This window comes from Nerophis ophidion, linkage group LG22 (assembly GCF_033978795.1).
Source record: "Nerophis ophidion isolate RoL-2023_Sa linkage group LG22, RoL_Noph_v1.0, whole genome shotgun sequence".
NCBI lineage: Eukaryota > Metazoa > Chordata > Actinopteri > Syngnathiformes > Syngnathidae > Nerophis > Nerophis ophidion.
Genome location: NC_084632.1, coordinates 38,672,992 through 38,698,292, shown reverse-complemented (window position 1 = coordinate 38,698,292; position 25,301 = coordinate 38,672,992).

The window sequence follows — 25,301 nt, the reverse complement described above, 5'->3', positions numbered from 1 at the left end:
CTGCACAAATCATTACGACTACAACATCTTCGGAAGAACCCACAAAAGGGCAAGGAAAACTCACACCCAGTGGGCAGGGAGAATTCACATCCAGTGGGACGCTAGTGACAATGCTGACTATGAGAAACCTTGGAGAGGACCTCAAATGTGGGCAACCCCCCTCCTCTAGGGGACCGAAAGCAATGGATGTCGAGCGGGTCTAACATGATACTGTGAAAGTTCAATCCATAGTGGCTCCAACACAGCCGCGAGAGTTCAGTTCAAGCGTAGAGATGTCCCCAACCGATACACAGGCGAGTGGTCCATCCTGGGTCCCGACGAGCGGTCCATCCCGAGTCTCGGCTCTGGGATTAATTTCATCAGTTCCCAAACGTTTATTGAGTGTTGTTAAAAGACAAGGTGATGTAACACAGTGGTGAACATGCCCTTTCCCAACTACTTTGGCACGTGTTGCAGCCATGAAATTCTAAGTTAATTATTATTTGCCCCAAAAAATATAAAGTTTATGAGTTTGAACATCAAATATTGAATATGGGTTGAAATTGATTTGCAAATCATTGTATTCCGTTTATATTTACATCTAACATAATTCCTCAACTCGTATGGAAAGGTTTCAGGTTTGGGTCAGTTTCATGTACTTGTGATAAAACAGAGTACTTAGCATTCCAGCCTTTTATCTGATTTGCATTGATCAATGTCTCATCCAACATGTCCATCATCAATACCCACTCCGTCCTCTCGTCTTCCCTTAATTTGACAGGAACTGGCAGTCTGCTCAGAGCATCTTCATTAGCGTGATGTTTTCTCGGTTTATATAGAATGTTGTACTTGTAAGCACTGAGGTTCAGTTTTGTACACAAAGTGATCCCATTTGGGGAATTGGCTGTTTCTCGGTGGAACGATAGATCAGTGGCTTGTGATCTTTGTACAGTCCTGGTCAAAAGTTTACATACACTTGTAAAGAACATGTCTGTCTTGAGTTTACAATAATTTCTACCATTTTTTATGTTGTTGTGATAGATTGATTGGAGCACATACTTGTTGGTTGAATCTATTATGGGGGGAGAAGGAAACGACACAGATGCAAGGACGTAGTTTTAACTTGATTTACTATAAACAATGGGATTGAAACGTGGAAGTAATCCAAATATATATGGTGTGCGACTATGTGTAGTGATTAACTGAGTGTTACCAGGAGTGTTGAGCGAGCTGCGGAAGTCCATGGAGGGCAAGGCAAGCTCGGAGATCCAGAGACAGGCAGGGGGTCAGGAGCAAGAGCGAGGCGTCAAAGTCCGTGCCCAGGCGGGAGGTTGAGATCCAAAGAGGCAGCCAGAGGAACCAGAGGGAATACAGGGAGACGAGACACACATCCCGAGACGAGGAAACGGATGAATGCTGCTGGATGGCGACATGGAACACATTACAAATGAACACGGAGGGGGAGAAACACAAAGAGAGAGAGAGTGCGCATAGAGCTAGAGAAGTCGGGTTACTGTACAGGAACAGGCCGCTACGTTCTGGCCCGGAACGCAGGTTTCTTCTGGCCTAAGTGTGCAGATTGCAGATTGTTTGCAGCCGCATGCTGCAGCCGTAGGTACGCTCAGCAGATGAATGCGCATTGGAATGCACATTAAAGTTAAATTAAAGTACCAATTATTGTCACACACACACTAGGTGTGGCGAAATTTGTCCTCTGCATTTGACCCATCCCCTTGTTAACCCCGTGGAAGGTGAGTGGAGCAGTGGGAAGCAGCGGTGCCGCGCCCGGGAATCATTTGTGGTGATTTAACCCCCCCATTCCAACCCTTGATGCTGAGTGCCAAGCAGGGAGGTAATAGGTCCCATTTTTTATAGTCTTTGGTGTGACTTGGCCGGGGTTTGAACTCCCAACCTACCGATCTCAGGGCGGACACTCTAACCACTAGGCATGACAAGTAGTTCAACTGTACTTTTGATTTCAACGTAAGCATGGTACTGTGAACGTCTCTGAGTGGGGAAGGGTTCTCCTGGTGCCGACAGATCACTCCTGAGCCCGGTAGACAGGTTGGAGAAAATATTTTCATTTTTCATACACAAGTATGACGTGCTTTCCAGCAACATGTGTACGACTTTTCAGAACCGTGTGTCTCAATGCATTCTCTCTCTCTATCTCCAACTCCAACTCCCAATATGTGTCTCGTGCCGGCTGCTGCTAATAAAGGCGACAGGTGATTAGATAACACGGCCCACCTGGGCCATCTACTCACCTGTCGTTGTCCTTCAGTCCGGTCCTTCTTCCACGATTCTCTAAACATAGCTTTTAGTTTACCCTTGACTGGTTAAACATTGGAATAACACACTTACAACATAACATAATAGCAATTGTATTTAGTATACCACACATTCCATCGTTCATACCATCATCAAAGGAGGTTAATGCTATGATTTAAAAAAGACAAGACGATAGGTAATTATATGTTTTTTAGAAGCATTTAAGTCTCACCTTAAAACTCATTCGTATACTCTAGCCTTTAAATAGACTCCCTTTTTAGACCAGTTGATCTGCCGTTTCTTTTCTTTTTCTTCTATGTCCCACTCTCCCTTGTGGAGGGGGTCCGGTCCGATCCGGTGGCCATGTACTGCTTGCCGTTGTATCGGCTGGGGACATCTCTGCGCTGCTGATCCGCCTCCGCTTGGGATGGTTTCCTGCTGGCTCCGCTGTGAACGGGACTCTCGCTGCTGTGTTGGATCCGCTTTGGACTGGACTCTCGCGACTGTGTTGGATCCATTGTGGATTGAACTTTCACAGTATCATGTTAGACCCGCTCGACATCCATTGCTTTCCTCCTCTCCAAGGTTCTCATAGTCATCATTGTCACCGACGTCCCACTGGGTGTGAGTTTTCCTTGCCTTTATGTGGGCCTACCGAGGATGTCGTGGTGGTTTGTGCAGCCCTTTGAGACACTAGTGATTTAGGGCTATATAAGTAAACATTGATTGATTGATTGATTCTGAGACTTATTTTCTTAGGGAATATCACTTTGATATTAAACATTCTTAAAGCCGTCCACATTTCCCAACTGAATTGAAATACCTCCAATGTCCAGAACTTCGCCTCATTCAAACCGTCTATTTTCCGCAGTCCACGTTTGAGCAGAAGTCCACATCTTCCGATCCATTTATCCTTGTTTAAAATTAATGTTTTTTTTCCGCCTCAATTTTAAACCCGTTCAAACCATCTCAGCTTCACCACATTCAGGCTAACAATTTTCCAAATGTTCCATTTTTCCAGCAATTACACATTTACATTACCACATTTCAGTTCAACATCAGCATACACACACATTTTCTACAGAGTTTGCTTTCTCTTGGTCATATTCAGTGTTTTTTTTTTTTTGCAAGCTTCTCTTTTAACATCCCTGCAAGGCCATGAGCAACAACATAGTGTTCCTGGATAAAGGCTGACATTTATCTCGTGCTTGAGAATGGACAGCAGTCAATCAGACCTATTATGTTCCACAGCATATGCTGTACTATACCGCCTCTAAAAAGTATTGGTGCTCCAGTCGTCGTCACGTCGTGTTATTGCTGGTTTAGGAGCAGGCGGGCATGTTCGGCAGTGCACAATCACAGAGTACTTAGACGCAGACAGTGTGTAGACCAGGGGTCACCAACTTTTTTGAAAACAAGACCTACTTCTTGGGTACTGATTAATGCAAAGGGCTACTTGTTTGATACACACTTAAAAAAATTGCCAGAAATAGCCAATTTGCCCAATTTACCTTTAATAAATAAATCTATATTTACATAAAAAAAATTCATTCCGTCGTTTATTTTTTTTTAGTTTTTTTGTAGAGAATAAATGATGAAAAAAACACTTACTTGAACGGTTTAAAAGAGGAGAAAAGAGGAAAAAAATTTAAATACAATTTTGAATCATGGATTATCTTCAATTTCGACTCTTTAAAATTCAAAATTCAACGGCGTGGCGCAGTGGGAGAGTGGCCGTGCGCAACCCGAGGGTCACTGGTTCAAATCCCACCTAGAACCAACCTCGTCACGTCCGTTGTGTCCTGAGCAAGACACTTCACCCTTGCTCCTGATGGTTGCTGGTTGGCGCCTTGCATGGCAGCTCCCTCCATCAGTGTGTGAATGTGTGTGTGAATGGGTAAATGTGGAAGTAGTGTCAAAGCGCTTTGAGTACCTTGAAGGTAGAAAAGCGCTATACAAGTACAACCCATTTATCATTTATAACTGAAAAAAAGAAGAGAAAAACTAGCAAATTTGAATCTTTTTGAAAAAATTCAAAACTTTTTTTATGGAACATCATTAGTAAATTTTCCTGATTAAGATTAATTTTAGAATTTTGATGACATGTTTTAAATAGGTAAAAATCCAATCTGCATTTTGTTAGAATATATAACAAATTGGACCAAGCTATATTTCTAACAAAGACGAATCATTATTTCTTCTAGATTTTCCAGAGCAAAAATTTTAAAATAAATTCAAAATACTTTGAAATAAGATTTAAATTTAATAATAAAGATGTTCTAGATTTGCCAGAATATTTATTTTTAAATTTTAATCATAATAAGTTTTTCGGAAAAAACAAGCTAAAATTAAGAATTAAATGAAAATGTATTTATTATTCTTTACAATAAAAAAAATAAATGTACTTGAACATAGATTTAAATTGTCAGGAAAGAAGAGGAAGGAATTTAAAAGGTAAAAAGTTATATGTGTTTAAAAACCCTAAAATAATTTTTAACGTTGTATTTGTTCCTCTAAAATTGTCTTTCTGAAAGTTATAAGAAGCAAAGTAAAAAAAATAAATGAATTTATTTAAACAAGTGAAGACCAAGTCTTTAAAATATTTTCTTGGATTTTCAAATTCTATTTGAGTTTTGTCTCTCTTAGAATTAAAAATGTCGAGCAAAGCGAGACCAGCTTGCTAGTAAATAAATACAATTTTAAAAATAGAGGCAGCTCACTGGTAAGTGCTGCTATTTGAGCTATTTTTAGAACGGGCCAGCGGGCGACTTATCTGGTCCTTACGGGCGAACTGATGCCCGCGGGCACCGTGTTGGTGACCCCTGGTGTAGACAGAAAAGGTAGACTTGACGCATTTTGGCTTAAAATCTGAGGAAGTTGTGACACTGAAACGCCCTCAGGAAGAGATGCTAATCCTCGTCTCCATGGCGACAAATAAAGTACGTTTCTTACAAGTATCATCTAATAGCTAAACATGCTTCACTACACTGGCCCTGCGATGAGGTGGCGACTTGTCCAGGGTGTACCCCGCCTTCCGCCCGATTGTAGCTGAGATAGGCGCCAGCGCCCCCCGCGACCCCGAAATGGAATAAGCGGTAGAAAATGGATGGATGGATGGGCTTCACTACACACCGAAGCTCACCGGCGTCAAAATGTAAACAAACGCCATGGGTGGATCCACACCTGACATCCACTGTAATGATACCAAGTACAGAAGCGTATCTAGTCGATACCTCTATGATTACATCAATATTTTTGGGCATTACAGCATCTTTGTTTGTTTTTTTACATTTATATTATGTGTATAAAGTCAGGAAATATGTCCTTGCACACACGAGGACTTTGAATATGACCAAGGTATGATCCTTGGTATCAGATTGATACCTAAATTGGTGTTTGTGAACGACTTTTGCCGTCGTCATGCGGGTTCCACGGACCACCAAGGAAGGACATTGCTTTCGAGCAGGTTTGACACTTGTTTATTTTTCAATAACAAGCTTGTCTGCGGTTGGGTCACTTTTCAGCTCCTTCTCCACTGCTTTTCAGGCGCCGCCGTCGTTGTCGTCGTCGTCTGCTCTTTGTTGCTTTCGCTTCTCGGTCGCTGCTGCTGGCTCTCCTCCTCCTTTTGTATTGTTTTTTCCTCCTTCTCCCGTTTTATACAGCGTGAGGAGAAATTTGAATTGTGTACCGCTGCGCGATCCACGCACCTGCACTTGACTGTGGCGTCGCTCGGCCGCATTCTCCGCCTCCTCGTCGCCATCTTGGGCCGGGCTCCAGCGTGCCCTGCCCCGCTGCTCCTTCACCGGCTCCGCCACTCCACAGTGTTATCATCCAGAACTAATAAAAAGTATCAAACCACGGAAGAATAAGTGCTCATTTCATTTTAACAGAAGAGAAAAGAGAAAGTAAGCAGATATTAACAGTAAATGAACAAGTAAAAATAATAATTCATTTTCTACCACTTGTCCTTAATAACGTTGACAAAATAATACAATAGGAAAATGACACAATATGTTACTGCATATGTTAGCAGACTAAATTAGTTTGTTTCTTTACTTACTACTAAAAGACACGTTATTTTGTATGTTCACTTTTTTTATTGAAGGACAAAATTGCAATAAGAAACACATGTTTAATGTACCGTAATATGTATTGTTAAAATAAAGCCAATAATGCAATCTGTTGTGGTCCTCTTTATTTCGAAAAGTACCGAAAAATATCGGAATATATTTTGGTACTTTTGGTTTTACTGTACATACATTCAATGCTGGCAGTAATTTCCCCCCTGGGTGTTGTTGATAAATGTATTTCTCTTTGCATAGTAGAGTTTTGACTTGTACTTACAGATGAAGCGGCAAACTGTAGTTACCGACAGTGGTTTTATGAACAGTTCCTGAGTCCATGTGGTGATATCCTTTACACACTGATGTGTGTAAAGGTCCGTAATATCATCGCTTACGTTGAGTGATATCTCCAGATTCTCTGAACCTTTCGAGTATATTACGGACCGTAGAGGGTGACATCTCTAAACTCCTTTCAACTAATAAACTGTTCGACACTTTGCTCAGACATGAGTTCACAAAGTGGTGACCCTCGCCCCGTCCTTGTTTGTGAAGGACTGAGCATTTCACGGAAACCGTTTTTGTACCCAATTAGCCTTGTTCACCTCTGGCATGTTCCAGGATAAGCGTTTTCTGCGCATGCATCAACTTTCTCAGTCTTTTTCGCCACCTGTGCCAGCTTTTTCGAAACACTTTGCAGGCACCAAATTCCAAATGAGCTAGCCTTGTTCACCTGTGGCATGTTCCAGGATAAGCGTTTTATGAGCATGCCTCAACTTTCTCAGTCTTTTTTGCCACCTGTGCCAGCTTTTTCGAAATACTTTGCAGGCATCAAATTCCAAATGAGCTAGCCTTGTTCACCTGTGGTATGTTCCAGGATAAGCGTTTTATGAGCATGCCTCAACTTTCTCAGTCTTTTTCGCCACCTGTGCCAGCTTTTTCGAAACACTTTGCAGGCATCAAATTCCAATTGCATACAAAATAACGTTTGCCAGTTTGAACGTTAGTTATCTTGTCTTTGCAGTCTATTCAATTGAATATAAGTTAAAAATTATTTGCAAATCATTGTATTTTGGTTTATTCACAATTTACAAAAGGTGCCAACTTCACGGGTTTTGGGGTTTGTATTAATTGCGGAGGATAGCAACCTTCTGAATATTTTCTCTTGAATATTTTCCGAGTATGCTGAGACCCTTGCTATTAAAGACTCTTTAAGGTCTATTGTGTCACCTTCATGCTGATATTTTCATCAGTGTGGGAGTACTGATGGAGTGACCGGAGTATAATTCCTCCTCAAGGTGCTCCAATCGGACCAATGACACGGCGGTATCCTCGGCACCTTCCTAATAACGTCTCCAACAACACTAAACATTCCTTGCCTTTCAAATTCGACAAAAATCCGAGTCGGCGCACGAAAACCACTGCGGTACACCCCAGGGGCGTCGCCGGACATATTTCACTGGGGCACGTGCCCCACTGTTGATCTGCAGTGCCCCAGTAAAAATTTCACCAATAAAAAATACATACTACTAAGTATGGTAATTGATTGCTACTGTATTCACTCCACCAATGAGCACATGGCTAATTAATATGGTAATTTATTCACGTGTGGATCGAGACTTCCATTGAGAGAGAGAGAGAGAGAGAGAGAGAGAGAGAGAGAGGATGCGAATCACTGGGTGAGGTAGGTAACGTTAGCCAACAACAATTAGTTTATTACATTATTTTGATTTTGATTTGACTCAAACTGTAGCTCCTAGATGGAGTTGATGCTAAGTTAGCTAACGTTTTTTGTATCAAGACAAACATTCATTTGCTGTACGAGCTGTCGGAGGAATTTCCAATGAACATGAAACATAATGTTGGTTATTGTCTGCTGGTTCTGCATCAATGATGATTTGGAGTAAGCATGTGTGAGTTTTAGTGCTTCTCAAATGGTTTATCTTCAGGAAGAAAAACTTTTTTCCATATCATCAAGTCGTGAGCCAAATTTTTAAATCATTCAAGTTTATTTCACGGAAAAATAGCACAGTAGACTCGTCCTGTTAATCGGTGCGACTTTGACTAAAATAATCTTGTTTTGTCGCCAGAAAAATGGCTCTGGTTTTGTTTCCAGAAAAAATAGGAACATTTCTGTATTTGTTTTCAGAAAGATGGCTGAAAATCCATCCATCCATCATCTTCCGCTTATCTGAGGTCGGGTCGCGGGGGCAGCAGCCTAAGCAGGGAAGCCCAGACTTCCTTCTCTCCAGCCACTTCGTCTAGCTCTTCCCGGGGGATCCCGAGGCGTTCCCAGGCCATAGTCTTCCCAACGTGTCCTGGTTCTTCTCCGTGGCCTCCTACCAGCTGGACGTGCCCTAAACACCTCCCTAGGGAAGCTTTCGGGTGGCATCCTGACCAGATGCCCGAACCACCTCATCTGGCTCCTCTCCATGTGGAGGAGCAGCGGCTTTACTTTGAGTTCCTCCCGGATGGCAGAGCTTCTCACCCTATCTCTAAGGGAGAGACCTGGAAACTCATTTCGGCCGCTTGTTCCCTTTGATCTTATCCTTTCGGTCATGACCCAAAGCTCATGACCATAGCTGAGGATGGGAACGTAGATCGACCGGCAAATCGAGAGCTTCGCCTTCCGGCTCAGCTCCTTCTTCACCACAACGGATCGATACAACGTCCGCATTACTGAAAACGCCGCACCGATCCGCCTGTCGATCTCACGATCCACTCTTCCCTCACTCGTGAACAAGACTCCTAGGTACTTGAACTCCTCCACTTGGGGGCAGGGTCTCCTCCCCAACCCGGAGATGGCACTCCACCCTTTTTCCGGGCGAGAACCATGGACTCGGACTTGGAGGTGCTGATTCTCATTCTCGGCTGAAAATATCAGGTTTTATTGCCCCATTTAGATTTAAAAAAAATATATATTTCCATGTCCGTCCCGAGTCCTCCTCCAACTTGTTAGTCGGTTTGCCTTTTGCTAAAATACTCACTAATAGTCACTAGAAAAAAAGGCTAAAATAATCTGGTTTTGTTGCCACAATTGGATTTTTTTCTCCCTAAACTTTTTTTTTTTTCATGCACACATCTGACTGAAAATGACACACAATCCACTTTTATGTCACGACCCAGCAGTTGGGAACCACTGGTCAACTGTAATATGTCCATGTCCGTCCAGAGTGATTGACCACTTTGCGAAAATGAAAAGGAGACGTTACAGTTTACTTCTCAGAAAATGATTCTACTACTGTGGCTTTATTGTTTTTGTGTATATTTTATAGTTTTGTGTATCTGAAACAGAATTTGCCACATTGCCGTAAATGGAAATTAAATAATATAAAAGAACCCAGAGATGTGGGGGTGCTCTTTTTTTTTTTTTGTTTTAACTTCTGTAGATGTTAAATTTGCAGATGATTACTGCAATAAATAGTTCAAAAAAGATTAATTGCTCTTCCTTTTTTGCTTTTACCAGTAGCAGTTTAGAAGTCTGGAGTAAAAAAGTGCACAAGTAGGTCAAATGCATTAGTTCATTTCAGGTAGTTAATCAAAGATCCATACAACGTAATCTCAATCAATCAATCAATGTTTATTTATATAGACCCAAATCACAAATGTCTCAAAGGACTGCACAAACCATTACGACTACGACATCCTCGGAAGAACCCACAAAAGGGCAGGGAGAATTCACATCCAGTGGGACGCCAGTGACAAATCTGACTATGAGAAACCTTGGAGAGGACCTCAGATGTGGGCAACCCCCCCCCCCCCTCTAGGGGACCGAAAGCAATGGATGTCGAGCGGGTCTAACATGATACTGTGAAAGTTCAATCCATAGTGGCTCCAACACAGCCGCGAGAGTTCAGTTCAAAGCGGATCCAAGACAGCAGCGAGAGTCCCGTCCACAGGAAACCATCACAAGCGGAGGCGGATCAGGAGCGTAGAGATGTCCCCAACCGATACACAGGCGAGCGGTCCATCCTGGGTCCCGACGAACGGTTCATCCTGGGTCTCGACTCTGGACAGCCAGTACTTCATCCATGGTCGTCGGACCGGACCCCCTCCACAAGGGAGGGGGGGACATAAGAGAAAGAAAAGAAGCGGCAGATCAACTGGTCTAAAAAGGAGGTCTATTTAAAGGCTAGAGTATACAGATGAGTTTTAAGGTGAGACTTAAATGCTTCTACTGAGGTAGCGTAGTAAAAAAACTGTCCAAGGTTGGGGACCTCAAACAACAGTTTAGTGTGGCTTAAACGGGGCTTAGGCAAAATAATTACGAGTTTAAGGGGTTATCCGGCTTAGTGTAGACAAAACCTCAGAAAAGTAGCGTTAGATTTACCGCCCGTCCGAGCGCCCACTGGCAGAAATGTAGATCGGCGCCTATGATCAAGACAATCATATTAATTTCGGGAGTCCGGGACTCTTGTGGAGGGGGGGACATAGGAGAAAGAAAAGAAGCGGCAGATCAACTGGTCTATTTAAAGGCTAGAGTATACAGATGAGTTTTAAGGTGAGACTTAAATTCTTCTACTGAGGTAGCATCTCGAACTGTTACCGGGAGGGCATTCCAGAGTACTGGAGCCCGAACGGAAAACGCTCTATAGCCCGCAGTCTTTTTTTTGGGGCTCTAGGAATCACTAATAAGCCGGAGTCTTTTGAACGCAGATTTCTTGCCGGGACATATGGTACAATACAATCGGCAAGATAGGCTGGAGCTAGACCGTGTAGTATTTTATACGTAAGTAGTAATCTAATACGATTTCATAATTTAAAGCACTATTTATGTATTTTTTATGATAAATAAGTGCTAAAAAATGTTTTTGCTTGCACGCTCACATGAATTATTTGTGCCCCAGGTGTGCCCCAGTAAAATATTAGGTCTAGTGACGCCCCTGGTGCACCCCGACCCAATTAGATGTCATACTGTACACCCAGCATGCAATTAGGAGTGGGAGGAACACAATGGTGGAATATTGATGCACACATGATGACAAAGGGGGTGAGAATGCGAGATAAACATTGAAATTCTTTCAAATACATCAAAGCTAGAACTTAATGAACCCGCCGTGTCTTCAGGGCGCGGAGAAATATCACGTTTAGGCGTGTATGGTATATTTCCCATTTTGGCGTACGCATCCAGATCATATTTCATCCCAGGCATATCTTGCATTTGACTCTGGTCCTGCCGATTCCCGTTTCCATATGAGTTGGGAAATTGTGTTAAATGTAAATATAAACGGAATACAATGATTTGCAAATCATTTTCAACCCATATTCAGTAGAATATGCTACAAAGACAACATATTTGATGTTCAAACTGATAAAACAAATGTTGATGCCAGCAACACGTGACAAAGAAGTTGGAAAAGGTGGCAATAAGTTGAGGAATGCTCATCAAACACTTATTAGGAACATCCCACAGGTGTGCAGAATAGTTGGGAACAGGTGGGTGCCATGATTGGGTATAAAAACAGCTTCCCAAAAAATGCTCAGTCTTTCATAAGAAAGGATGGGGCGAGGTACACCCCTTTGTCCACAACTGTGTGAGCAAATAGTCAAACAGTTTAAGAACAACGTTTCTCAAAGTGCAATTGCAAGAAATTTAGGGATTTCAACATCTACGCTCCATAATATCATCAAAAGGTTCAGAGAATCTGGAGAAATCACTCCAGGTAAGCGGCATGGCTGGAAACCAACATCAAATGACCATGATTTTCGATCCTTCGGACGGCACTATATTAAAAACCGACATCAATCTCTAAAGGATATCACCACATGGGCTCAGGAACACTTCAGAAAACCACTGTCACTAAATGCAGTTTGTCGCTACATCTGTAAGTGCAAGTTGAAGCTCTACAATGCAAAGCTCGGTTGGTAGAACGGCCGTGCCAGCAACTTGAGGGTTGCAGGTTCGATTCCCGCTTCCGCCATCCTAGTCACTGCCGTTGTGTCCTTGGGCAAGACACTTTACCCACCTGCTCCCAGTGCCACCCACACTGCTTTAAATGTAACTTAGGTATTGGGTTTCACTTTGAGTCACTAGAGAAAAGCGCTATATAAATATAATTCACACACTCACACGCACACATTTATCAACAACATCCAGAAACGCCGCCGGCTTCTCTGGGCCCGAGATCATCTAAGATGGACTGATGCAAAGTGGAAAAGTGTTCTGTGGTCTGACGAGTCCATATTTCAAATTCCATCCATCCATCCATCCATTTCCTACCGCTTATTCCCTTTTGGGGTCGCGGGGGGCGCTGGCGCCTATCTCAGCTACAATCGGGCGGAAGGCGGGGTACACCCTGGACAAGTCGCCACCTCATCGCAGGGCCAACACAGATAGACAGACAACATTTACACTCACATTCACACACTAGGGCCAATTTAGTGTTGCCAATCAACCTATCCCCAGGTGCATGTCTTTGGAAGTGGGAGGAAGCCGGAGAACATGCAAACTCCACACAGAAAGATCCCGAGCCTGGATTTGAACCCAGGACTGCAGGAACTTCGTATTGTGAGGCAGACGCACTAACCCCTCTGCCACCGTGAAGCCCCATATTTCAAATTGTTTTTGGAAATATTCTACATCGTGTCATCCGGACCAAAGGGGAAGCGAACCATCCAGACTGTTATCGACGCAAAGTTCAAAAGCCAGCATCTGTGATGGTATGGGGGTGCATTAGTGCCCAAGGCATGGGTAACTTACACATCTGTGAAGGCACCATTAATGCTGAAAGGTACATACAGGATTTGGAACAACATATGCTGCCATCTGAGCGCCATCTTTTTCATGGACGCCCCTGCTTATTTCAGCAAGACAATGCCAAGCCACATTCAGCACGTGTTATAAAAGCGTGGCTTCGTAAAAAAAGACTGCGGGTACTTTCCTGGCCCGCCTGCAGTCCAGATCTGTCTCCCATGGAAAATTTGTGGCGCATTATGAAGCGTAAAATACGACAGCGGAGACCCCGGACTGTTGAACGACTTAAGCTCTACATAAAACAAGAATGGGAAAGAATTCCACTTTCAGAGCTTCAACAATTAGTTTCCTCAGTTCCCAAACGTTTATTGAGTGTTGTTTAAAGAAAAGGTGATGTAACACAGTGGTGAACATGCCCTTTCCCAACTACTTTGGCACTAAGTTATTTATTATTTTCAAAAAATAAATAAAGTTTATGAGTTTGAACATCAAATATGTTGTCTTTGTAGTACATTCAATCTAATATGGGTTGAAAATGATTTGCAAATCATTTTATTCCGTTTATATTTACATATAATACAATTTCCCAACTCATATGGAAACGGGGTTTGTAAAAACGTTGACGGACAACCTTAAAAAAACAGAATGGAATTTGATGTTTTTTTTCTTTACTGAATGAAACACCCATAATCTACATGGACATAAAGAATGTGGGATTTTTAATATTAACTACGAATGATAAAACACTAAATATTAACAACATATTTTATAATCAATCGAAACACAACCAAAACTCAACAAACAGTGAAAAAAACGCCCACCTACAAACTGAGATACCTCATAGTGACCATAGTAATTAATTAAATGACCATAATAACTAATTAGATAACCATAGTAACTAGTATAGGATGCATATTCCAACCATTGAAAGACTTATGGTCATTACAAAACATCACAATTTTCCTTTTTTACATTTTCCATCTTAAACATCTAAAACACTTAAAGCTGCAAACAGCAATGGACGGGACCAACTTTTGCTGGTGTTTCCTGCCTTTACCCATTCAACATATCTTAACCAGCACTTTACCTACCTTCCCTGCATCCTGGGGTCACACTGGTGCTTCGTTCTGTCACCCATACTTGGTGGTGCTTCCTGCCATCACCCAGACAACATATCTTTACCTGCACTTTACCTACCGTCTCTGTATCCTGGAATCAAACTGGTGATTCCTTCTTTCACCCAGTCAACATATCTTTACCCGCACAGTACCTACCTTCTCTGCATTGTGTGGTCACGCTGGTGCTTCCTGCTTTTAAGCGGCCATCTTGAGACGGCAGCAGCACAGCGAATCTTTGAAGGCTCGTAAAATCAAAACCGGAGCAGTTATTAAAACTCTTTAATCAGAGGAGTTTGAAGCCGACACAAAGAAATGCGCTCAGAGGAGATAATGTTTGAAAAAAGGTGACTGTTTTTTAACAAAAACTTCTGTTTTGAAGGGGTAATTGCCAACGTCCTGTTGATTTTTGCTGAAGGATGTATATGAATGTAAATGTAGGTCTGAGTGAGACCTACATAGAGGTTTTTGTTTCGTGTCTCTATGACATTCCTACCGGAAGTTACAAGCAGTTTTGTCTGTGTTTTCTTACTAGGAGCATTTTTTTCTGTGTTTTATTCCTAGGGGGCGCTAGAGCGCAATTTTGAGTTTTGGGGTTTGGTTTTTTATTGGATCGCAATTTTTGCCAGTCCTGATGTGTGTGTACAGTTTGGTGAGTTTTGAAGCATTTTGAGGGGGTCAAATTATAGCTCAAAGAGGCAAAATTTTAATATTTAGGAAACTTTTGTTTTGAAGGGGTTTTTGCCAACTTTTTGTATGAAATCTAGATCTTAGTCAGACCTAAATAGAGAATTTTGTTTCATGTCTGTACGACATTCCTAAAGGAAGTTACAAGCAGTTTTGTCCGTGTTTTTTTACTAGGGGGCACTAGAGTGCAATTTTGAGGTTTTCTTTTACATTTTTTAATTAGATGGCAATTTTTGCCAGTCCTGATGTGTGTGTAAAAATTGGTGAGTTTTGAAGCATGTTAAGGGGGTCAAATTACAGCTTGAAGAGGCGGCGGAATAATAATAATAATACAACCTTAGAAATACAATCGGGTCCTCTGTCCCAAAGGGATATTCGGTCCCTAATTAATTGGAACTGTCCAGTGGGGCCAATTGAAAACCTCAACTGGCCGCATGTGGCCCCCAAGCCTTAATTTTCCCAGGTCTGTCTAGCTGAGATAGGCGCCAGCGCCCCCCGCGACCCCGATAGGGAATAAGCGGTAGAAAATGGATGGATGTCATAGATCCTCAGGGTGTATGACAATTAAAAAGGTTCATAGGTTCTTCTAGTAATTATGGAATGGCGGTTGCTTTTTTTGCATCACTTTCTGTGCATTACACGGACTTTAAATGCATCGCCCTCTCCGTGTTCATGACCCATTTGGTAATGTATGTCCCGAGGAGGTGGTTTGATATCTTTTTGCAGCGTTTTCCACCCGAGCTGGAGAGTGAAAACACTGACATGAGTAAACGCTCACTCGCTGGGTTTCTGGGTCACTCCGGTTAATGAGGTACTATATCGTCACTGTAGGACTGTAGGACCGCGGGGTGAGTTTTCTAAGTATCAAAACGAGCGGAAATCTTGGAATGAAATAAACCTGCTGTTCTAAATGTGTCCACCAGAGGTCGCTGTGGAGGTCTTGCACTTCCGGGTTCTTCGAACCACCAAGGAGGGACATGACAGGCTCGACGGTTTTGTCATTTGGTTTATTTTTCAAAAAACTTATCACTCTGCTTTTCAGCCATCCGCTCTCGTCTCCGTCTCCGTTTCCAATTCCGTCTCGCTTGTGCTCGGGTTTTCTCTCCACCATCAACAACTCCAACTTCTCCACCCTCTTCCTTCCCAGCTGCTGCCCCTTTAAAGAGTGACATCTACGCACCTGTCGCCGATCTCGGAGCCAGCCTCGCTGCAGGTCCGCAGGCCACACCCCCTCACAGTCACAATAGCAATTCTTTGCATCTTTGTTGATTATACTACGTACATAATCGTAGCATACGACCTAAAATCATCATTCAATGGGACAATGACCCCAAACACACGTCAAAAGTGGTAAAGGAATGTCAAAATCCGGCTAGAATTAAGGTTTTATAATGGTCTTCACAAAGTCCTGACTTAAACGTGTGGCCCAGGTGGGCCAACTACGCACCTGTCGCTGATCTCTGAGTCGGCTCCGGCACACCACGCCTCGCTGCAGGTCCGCAGGCCACGCCCCCTCACAGTTACAATAGCAATTATTTGTATCTTTGTAGATTATGCTACGTTCATAATCGTAACATTAGACCTAAAATCATCAGCCCAGAGGGTGGGTCTCGGGCACAGTTGGGTGATCCAACAGAACAATGACCCCAAACCCACGTCAAAAGTGGTAAAGGAATGGCTAAATCAGGCTAGAAGAAAGGTTTTAGAATGGCCTTCACAAAGTCTTGACTTAAACCTATGGCCCAGGTGGGCCGTCTACGCACCTGTCGTCCATCTTGGAGTCGGCCCCGGCACACCCTGCCTCGTTGCAGGTCCGCAGCCCACGCCCCCTCACAGTCACATTAGCAAGTCTTTCCATCTTTGTAGTTTATGCTGCGTACATAATCGTAGCATACGACCTAAAATCATCAGACAATGGGACAATGACCCCAAACCCACGTCAAAAGTGGTAAAGGAATGGCTAAATCAGGCTAGAATTAAGGTTTTAGAATGGCCTTCACAAAGTCTTGACTTAAACTTGTGGCCCAAGTGGGCAATCTATGCACCTGTCGCCAATCTTGGAGTCGGCCCCGGCACACCCCGCCTCGCTGCAGGTCCGCAGGCCACGCCCCCTCACAGTCACAATAGCAATTCTTTGCATCTGTGTAGATTATGCAAGGTACATGGCCTTCCCAAAGTCCTGATTTGGTAAATGGGACAATGAAAAAAGGAGGATTACGTCCACATTATTCGGGGCTACTAAAAATCATTAGCCTGGAGGTTGGGTTTTGGGCGTAGTAGGGTGTTCCAACAGGACAATGACCTCAAACAGACGTCAAGAGTGGTAAAGGAATGGCTAAATCAGGCTAGAATGAAGGTTTTAGAATGGACTTCCCAAAGTCCTAACTTAAACATGTGGCCCAGGTGGGCCATCTACGCACCTGTCGCCCATCTTGGAGTCGGCCCCGGCACACCCCGCCTCGTTGCAGGTCCGCAGCCCACGCCCCCTCACAGTCACATTAGCAAGTCTTTCCATCTTTGTAGTTTATGCTGCGTACATAATCGTAGCATACGACCTAAAATCATCAGACAATGGGACAATGACCCCAAACCCACGTCAAAAGTGGTAAAGGAATGGCTAAATCAGGCTAGAATTAAGGTTTTAGAATGGCCTTCACAAAGTCGTGACTTAAACTTGTGGCCCAAGTGGGCAATCTATGCACCTGTCGCCAATCTTGGAGTCGGCCCCGGCACACCCCGCCTCGCTGCAGGTCCGCAGGCCACGCCCCCTCACAGTCACAATAGCAATTCTGTGTATCTTTGTAGATATGCTACGTACACGGCCTTCCCAAAGTCCTGACTTGGTAAATTGGACAATGAAAAAAGGAGGATTACCTCCAAATTCTTCGGGGATACTAAAAATCATCAGCCTGGAGGTTGGGTTTTGGGCGCAGTTGGGTGTAACAAAAAGACAATGACCCCAAACACACGTCAAAAGTGGTAAAGGAATGGCTAAATCAGGCTAGAATTAAGTTTTTAGAATGGCCTTCCCAAAGTCCTGACTTAAACGTGTGGAACCAGGTGGGCCATCTACGCACCTGTCGCCCATCTTGGAGTCGGCCCCGGCACACCCCGCCTCGCTGCAGGTCCGCAGGCCACTCCCCCTCACAGTTACGATAGCAATTCTTTGTATCTTTGTAGATTATGCTACATACATGGCCTTCCCAAAGTCCTGACATGGTAAATGGGACAATGAAAAAAGGAGGATTACCTGCAAATTTTTCAGGACAACCTAAAATCCTCAGCCCAGAGTTTGGGTCTTGGGCACAGTTGGGTGTTCCAACAGGACAATGACCTCAAACAGACGTCAAAAGTGGTAAAGGAATGGCTAAATCAGGCTAGAATGAAGGTTTTAGGATAGCCTTCCCAAAGTCCTGACTTAAACGTGTGGCCCAGGTGTGCCATTTACGCACCTGTCGCACACCCCGCCTTGCTGCAGGTCTGCAGGCCACGCCCCTTCACAGTTACTATAGCAATTCTTTGTATCTTTGTAGATTATGCAACGTACATGGCCTTCCCAAATTCCTGACTTAGTAATTGGGACAATGAAAAAAGGAATACTACCTCCAAATTCCTCAGGACTACCGGATGTTGGGTCTTGGACACAGTTGGGTGTTCCAACAGGACAATGACCCCAAACACATGGGTGCTGGTCTGTTCTATAATCACAAGGCCAACGCTTACAGTCATGGTCAAAAGTTTACATCACAAGGACGGAGACCTTCTGGGAAAAAATTGGAACTGTTTGGCCACAATACCCAGCAATATGTTTGAAGGAGAAACGGTGAGACCTTTGATCCAAGGAACACTAAACCTACCGTCAAGCATGGTGGTGGTAGTATTATGCTCTGGGTCTGTTTTGCTGCCAATGGAACTGGTGCTTTACAGAGAGTAAATGGGACAACTCGAAGCAATTTTGTGGGAAATATCAGAGCTACAAAATAATACCCTGGTGTCTGTTGCCGTCATCTCCCTCCAATCCATAACAGAAAAGTTGGTTTATCATAAGTGAGGTGGGATAGGCTCCAGCTCAAGTGTGACCCCACAGAGGTCAAACGGCATGGAAAATAAACGAGCGTCAGAGAGGTATTAATACAAACCCCGTTTCCATATGAGTTGGGAAATTGTGTTAGATGTAAATATAAACGGAATACAATGATTTGCAAATCATTTTCAACCCATATTCAGTTGAATATGCTACAAAGACAAGATATTTGATTTTTGTTTTTTTGCAAATAACCATTAACTTTAGAATTTGATGCCAGCAACACGTGACAAAAAAGTTGGGAAAGGTGGCAGTAAATACTGATAAAGTTGAGAAATACTCATCAAACACTTATTTGGAAAATCCCGCAGACGTGCAGGCTAATTGGGAACAGGTGGGTGCCATGATTGGGTATAAAAACAGCTTCCATGAAATACTAAGTAAATCACAAACCAAGATGGGGTGAGGGTCACCAATTTGTAAGCAAATTGTCGAACAGTTTTAGAACAACATTTTTCAACGAGCTATTGCAAGGAATTTAGGGATTTTACCATCTAGTTTAGAGAATCTGGAGAAATCACTGCACGTAAGCGATGATATTAAGGACCTAAAGACATATGATCCATCAGGCGGTATTGCATCAAAAACCGACATCAGTGTGTAAAGGATATCACCACATGGGCTCAGGAACACCTCATGAAACCACTTTCAGTAACTACAGTTGGTTGCTACGTCTGTAAGTGCAAGTTAAAACTCTACTATGCAAAGCAAAACCCATTTATCAACAACAACATGGAACGCCGCTGGCTTCTCTGGGCCCGAGCTCATGTAAAATTGACTGATGCAAAGTAGAAATGTGTTCTGTGGTCTGACGAGTCCACATTTCAAATTATATTTGGAAACAGAGGACGTGGTGTCCTCCGGAACAAAGAGGAAAATAACCATCCGGATTGTTATAGGCGCAAAGTTGAAAAGCCAGCTTCTGTGATGGTATGGGGGTGTATTAATTAGTGCCCAAGGCATGGGTAACTGACACATCTGTGAAGGCACCATTAATGCTGAATGGTCCATTCAGGTTTTGGAGCAACGTATGTTGTCATCCAAGCAACGTTATCATGGACGCCCCTGCTTATTTCAGCAAGACAATGCCAAGCCACGTGTTACAACAACGTGGTTTCTTAGTAAAAGAGTGCGGGTACTAGACTGGCCCGCCTGCATTCCAGACCTGTCTCCCATGGAAAATGTGTGGCGCGTAAAATATGAGACTGTTGAACGACTGAAGCTCTACATCAGGGGTGCCCATTACGTCGATCGCGAGCTACCAGTCGACCGCGGTGGGTGTGTCAGTCGATCTCCAGCCAGGCTTTTAAAAAAAATAGACCTAAAAATTAGTGATCATCAATCTTCACCAAGACGTCACTTACATGACATTCACGGTACCGGAGGGTCTTGTGAGATGACGCTGGCTGCTGCAAGATCATTATTATGAAAATATGACCGAGAGGAAGGCGAGAAACACTTTTTATTTCAACAGACTCTCGCGCCGTACCTTCCGTCAAAACTCTAAAGGCCGACTGCACATTTCCTATCTTCACAATAAAAGCCCTGCTTCATGCTGCCTGCGCTAACTAAATACAGAGTCTCGGAAAACTGGCGTGCACAAGCGATCCCTCAGAAAGCTGGCGTGCACATCACTTGTGCGCGCCAGCTTTCCGAGACTCTTATTTTGTTAGCGCAGGCAGCATGAAGCAGGGCTTTTATCGTGAAGATAGGAAATGTGCAGTCGGCCTTTAGAGTTTTGACGGAAGGGACGGCGCGAAAGTCTGTTGAAATAAAAAGTGTTTCTCGCCTTCCTCTCTGTCATTTTTTCATAATAATGAACTGGCAGCAGCCAGCGTCATCCCACAAGACCCTCGGGTGCCGTGAATGTCAATCAAGCAAGCTACGGAATTTGCCGCCAATGTTTGTCTTGTAAAGTGTACGGAAGCTGGATGAATTAGATGCCAAAAACCAACCACTTTCATGTGGTATTGTATAGAAAGGACAACTTTTTTTCTCCTCCATTTGAAAATGTGGGCGTTATCATCATTACTGTCTGATTCCAATCAATGCAAGTCATCAGAATCAGGTAATACACCAACTTATATTCTTGTCTTTGTGAAAGAAAGACATCTATATGTGTTACACATGATTGTATTATCATTAAACACATTTAACTTGTTTACAAAAATGTCTCTTTCATAAATAAATCAATATAAATGATATATATAAATGAGGTAGATCCCCTCGAGTTGGTCAATTGAAAAGTAGCTCGCCTGCAGAAAAAGTGTGGGCACCCCTGCTCTACATAAAACAAGAATGGGAAAGAATTCCACTTTTAAAGCTTCAACAATTAGTTTCCTCAGTTCCCAAACGTTTATTGAGTGTTGTTAAAAGAAAAGGTGATGTAACACAGTGGTGAACATGCCCTTTCCCAACTACTTTGGCACGTGTTGCAGCCATGAAATTTTAAGTTGATTATTATTTGCATTCAACTGAATATGGGTTGAAAATGATTTGCAAATCATTGTATTCCGTTTATATTTACATCTAACACAATTTCCCGAATTATATGGAAACGGGGTTTGTAAAACAATATTTTATTCATGTCAGTATGGTGGTGTAGAACAGCACAGATCCATAATTGGAGCTGTGTCTGACATGTTGACTCTCCTGATGTATTAATGGAGTAAGTGGTCATTTCAGTCATGATAGAGCAAAAGATTTCCTGTCGCAAAAAGGGTGAACACTGCAGAAGGCGGATTCAACAGGAAAAAAAAAAAATCAAAAGGACCAAAAGTAATTTAAAGAAAAATGGTGAGAAAATGACAAGCTGGAACATGAAAAGAATAGAGCTCTAGACATTTATAGTTATGATTGAATTCAGATTCTGAGACACTACGGAAGTGTTGGCCGTCATGCCATTAAGAAAATAGTCATCCGTGGCAATATTTTTTTCTTGATACAGCTCGTGATATAAAATTCAAAAAATCGCCATCAATAACAGAATAGAATGATTTTTTCAAATCCTTTTCAACTTATATTCAATCAATCAATCAATCAATGTTCATTTATATAGCCCCAAATCACAAATGTCTCAAAGGACTGCACAAACCATTACGACTACAACATCCTCGGAAGAACCCACAAAAGGGCAAGGAAAACTCACACCCAGTGGGCAGGGAGAATTCACATCCAGTGGGACGCCAGTGACAATGCTGACTATGAGAAACCTTGGAGAGGACCTCAGATGTGGGCGACCCCCCCCCCCCCCCCTAGGGGACCGAAAGCAATGGATGTCGAGCGGGTCTAACATGATACTGTGAAAGTTCAATCCATAGTGGCTCCAACACAGCCGCGAGAGTTCAGTTCAAAGCGGATCCAAGACAGCAGCGAGAGTCCCGTCCACAGGAAACCATCTCAAGCGGAGGCGGATCAGCAGCGTAGAGATGTCCCCAACCGATACAGGCGAGCGGTCCATCCTGGGTCTCGACTCTGGACAGCCAGTACTTCATCCATGGTCATCGGACCGGACCCCCTCCACAAGGGAGGGGGGGACATAGGAGAAAGAAAAGAAGCGGCAGATCAACTGGTCTAAAAAGGAGGTCTATTTAAAAGCTAGAGTATACAGATGAGTTTTAAGGTGAGACTTCACATGAAAAGACTGCAAAGACGAGATATTTAATGTTCAATCTTAAAAAACGTATTTTTGTTTTCGCAAGTAATCATCAACTTGGAATTTAATGCCAGCAACACATTGCAAAAAAGTTGGCACAGGGGCGTTTTTTACCACTGTGTTACATGGCCTTTCCTTTTAACAACACTCCGTGAACCTTTGGGAACTGAGGAGATACATTTTTGAAACTTCTCAGGTGAAATTCTTTCCCGTTCTTGCTTGATGTACAGCTTAAGTTGTTCATCAATCCGGGGTTTCCGTTAAAGTATTTGACGCTTCATAATGTGCCACAATTTTTTAAATGTGAATTATATTTATATAGCGCTTTTCTCTAGTGACTCAAAGCGCCTTACACAGTGAAACCCAATATCTAAGTTACATTTAAACCAGTGTGGGTGGCACTGGGGGCAGGTGGGTAAAGTGTCTTGCCCAAGGACACAACGGCAGTGACTAGGATGGCGGAAGCAGGAATCAAACCTGCAACCCCCCAGTTGCTGGCACGGCCGCTCTACCAACCGAGCTATGCCGGTCTGGACTACAGGCAGGCCAGTCTAGTACCCTCACTCTTTTACTATGAAGCCACGCTGTTGTAACGCGTAGCTTGACATCGTCTTGCTGAAATAAGCAGGGGCGTCCAGGATAATGTTGCTCGGATGGCAACATATGTTGCTCCAAAACCTGTATGTACCTTTCAGCATTAATGGTGCCATCAAAGATGTGTAAGTTACCCATGCCTTGGGCACTAACACACCACCATACCTTCACAGATACTGGCTTTTGAACTTTGCGCCGAGAAAAGTCCGAATGGTTCTTTTTTTCTTCGGTCCAGAGGACACGACGTCCGCAGTTTCCCCCAAAAATGTTGTAATGTGGACTCGTCAGACCACAGAACACTTTTCCACTTTGCATCAGTCCATCTTAGATGAGCTGGGGCCCAGCAAAGCCGGCGGCGTTTCTGGGTGTTGTTGATAAATGGCTTTTGCTTTGCATTGCAGAGTTTTCAACTTGCACTTACAGATGTAGGGACGAACTGTAGTTACTGACAATGGTTCCTGAGCCCATGTGGTGATATCCTTTACACACTAATGTCGGTTTTTGATGCAGTACCGCCTGAGGGATCGAAGGTCAGGGGCTTAGCCGCTTACGTACAGTGATTTCTCCAGATTCTCTGAACCTTTTGATGATTCTACGGATGGTAAATGGAAAAATACCTACATTCCTTACAATAGCTCGTTGAGAAAAGTTGTTCGACACGCATTTTTTCACATTGTGGTGACTCTCTCCCCATCCTTGTTTCTGAATGACTGAGCATTTCATGGAAGCTGATTTTATACCCAATCATGGCACCCACCTGTTCCCAATTACCCTGATCACATGTGGGATGTTCTAAATAAGTGTTTGATGAGCATTCCTCCACTTTTCTTTTTTGCCACTTGTGCCATCTTTTTTGAAACATGTTGCAGGCATCCAATTCCAAATGAGCTAATATTTGCAAAAAATAACAAAGTTTTCTAGTTTGAACGTTAAGTATCTTGTCTTTGAAGTCTATTTAATTGAATATAGGTTGAAAAGGATTTGCAAATCATTATATTCTGTTTTTAATGTCACTGATTTTAGGGTTTGTAGATTACTTAAGAGGTAACCTGTCCAGTTTGTTGAGTAAAGTTATACATTTTCAGAAAACGCCTTATTTTAGACCAGGATCATGAGCCCCTGCATCGGTACAAATTATCTGGCGGCTCAGGATTGTCACCAGAGTTGGGTTTAAAATGTCATAACGTGGACTTTGGGGTATTTGCTTTCCCGAGATGCAAGTAAAGTTGGAACGGACATGACGTGAAGGTAAAGACATCATTTATTTTACCACTAACAAAATGAACAAACAAATAGCGCGCACAAGGCGGGGGAACAAAATTGGCTTTGAAAACAATAAAGTAGCACTTAGGCAAAAGCTGTGGACATGAAAACGAAAACACTTACTGAGACATAACAACAGAAAAAAACTCACTTGGCATGGATTTATAGTAACATGGGTAGCAGAAGTCATCAGAGTTAACAGAGTTAATGTCGCCAGGCCGACCAACAGAAAAAGACAGGCTTAAATAACAGTGACATGATTAACACAGGTGCGTGTGTCCGAATGAGCAACAGGTGAAACTAATGGGTAACCAAGGAAACGAAACAAGAGAGTGAAAAAAATGAACTTAAAGAGTCCAGAGGTCGACAGAACATAGCCAAACAAGACAGGATCAAAAGACATGACATACAACTTGAGGGACAAACATTTTGCAGCAAATTCCTAAAAACGCTAGAGTACTCGGAACACTGTAAACACATTGGAAATTCAATGCATTGAAAGCAGAAACTTCGGAAATCTGTGACTGATAACGGAAATAGACCAACAATAAATGCAGAGGATACTGGTTCACAAAATCAGAATAAAAGTTGAGGTAGTTGTCTGGCTCCCCGGTCCTGAGCTTTCTGGAAATGCGCACTGTGGGCGGCATAGCTCGGTTGGTTCCAGGCTCGATCCTAGTCACTACCGTTGTGTCCTTGGGCAAGACACTTTACCCACATGTAACTTAGGTATTGGGTTTCACCATGTAAAACCGCTTTGAGCCACTAGAGAAAAGCGCTATATAAATATAATCCACTCACTGCCTAAACTGAAATCTAAGTAAGATGAAATATCTCTAATGAGGGTGATATTTGTTTATGTTCTGTCTGATAAGATAATTGTTCTCACTAAGCAGAT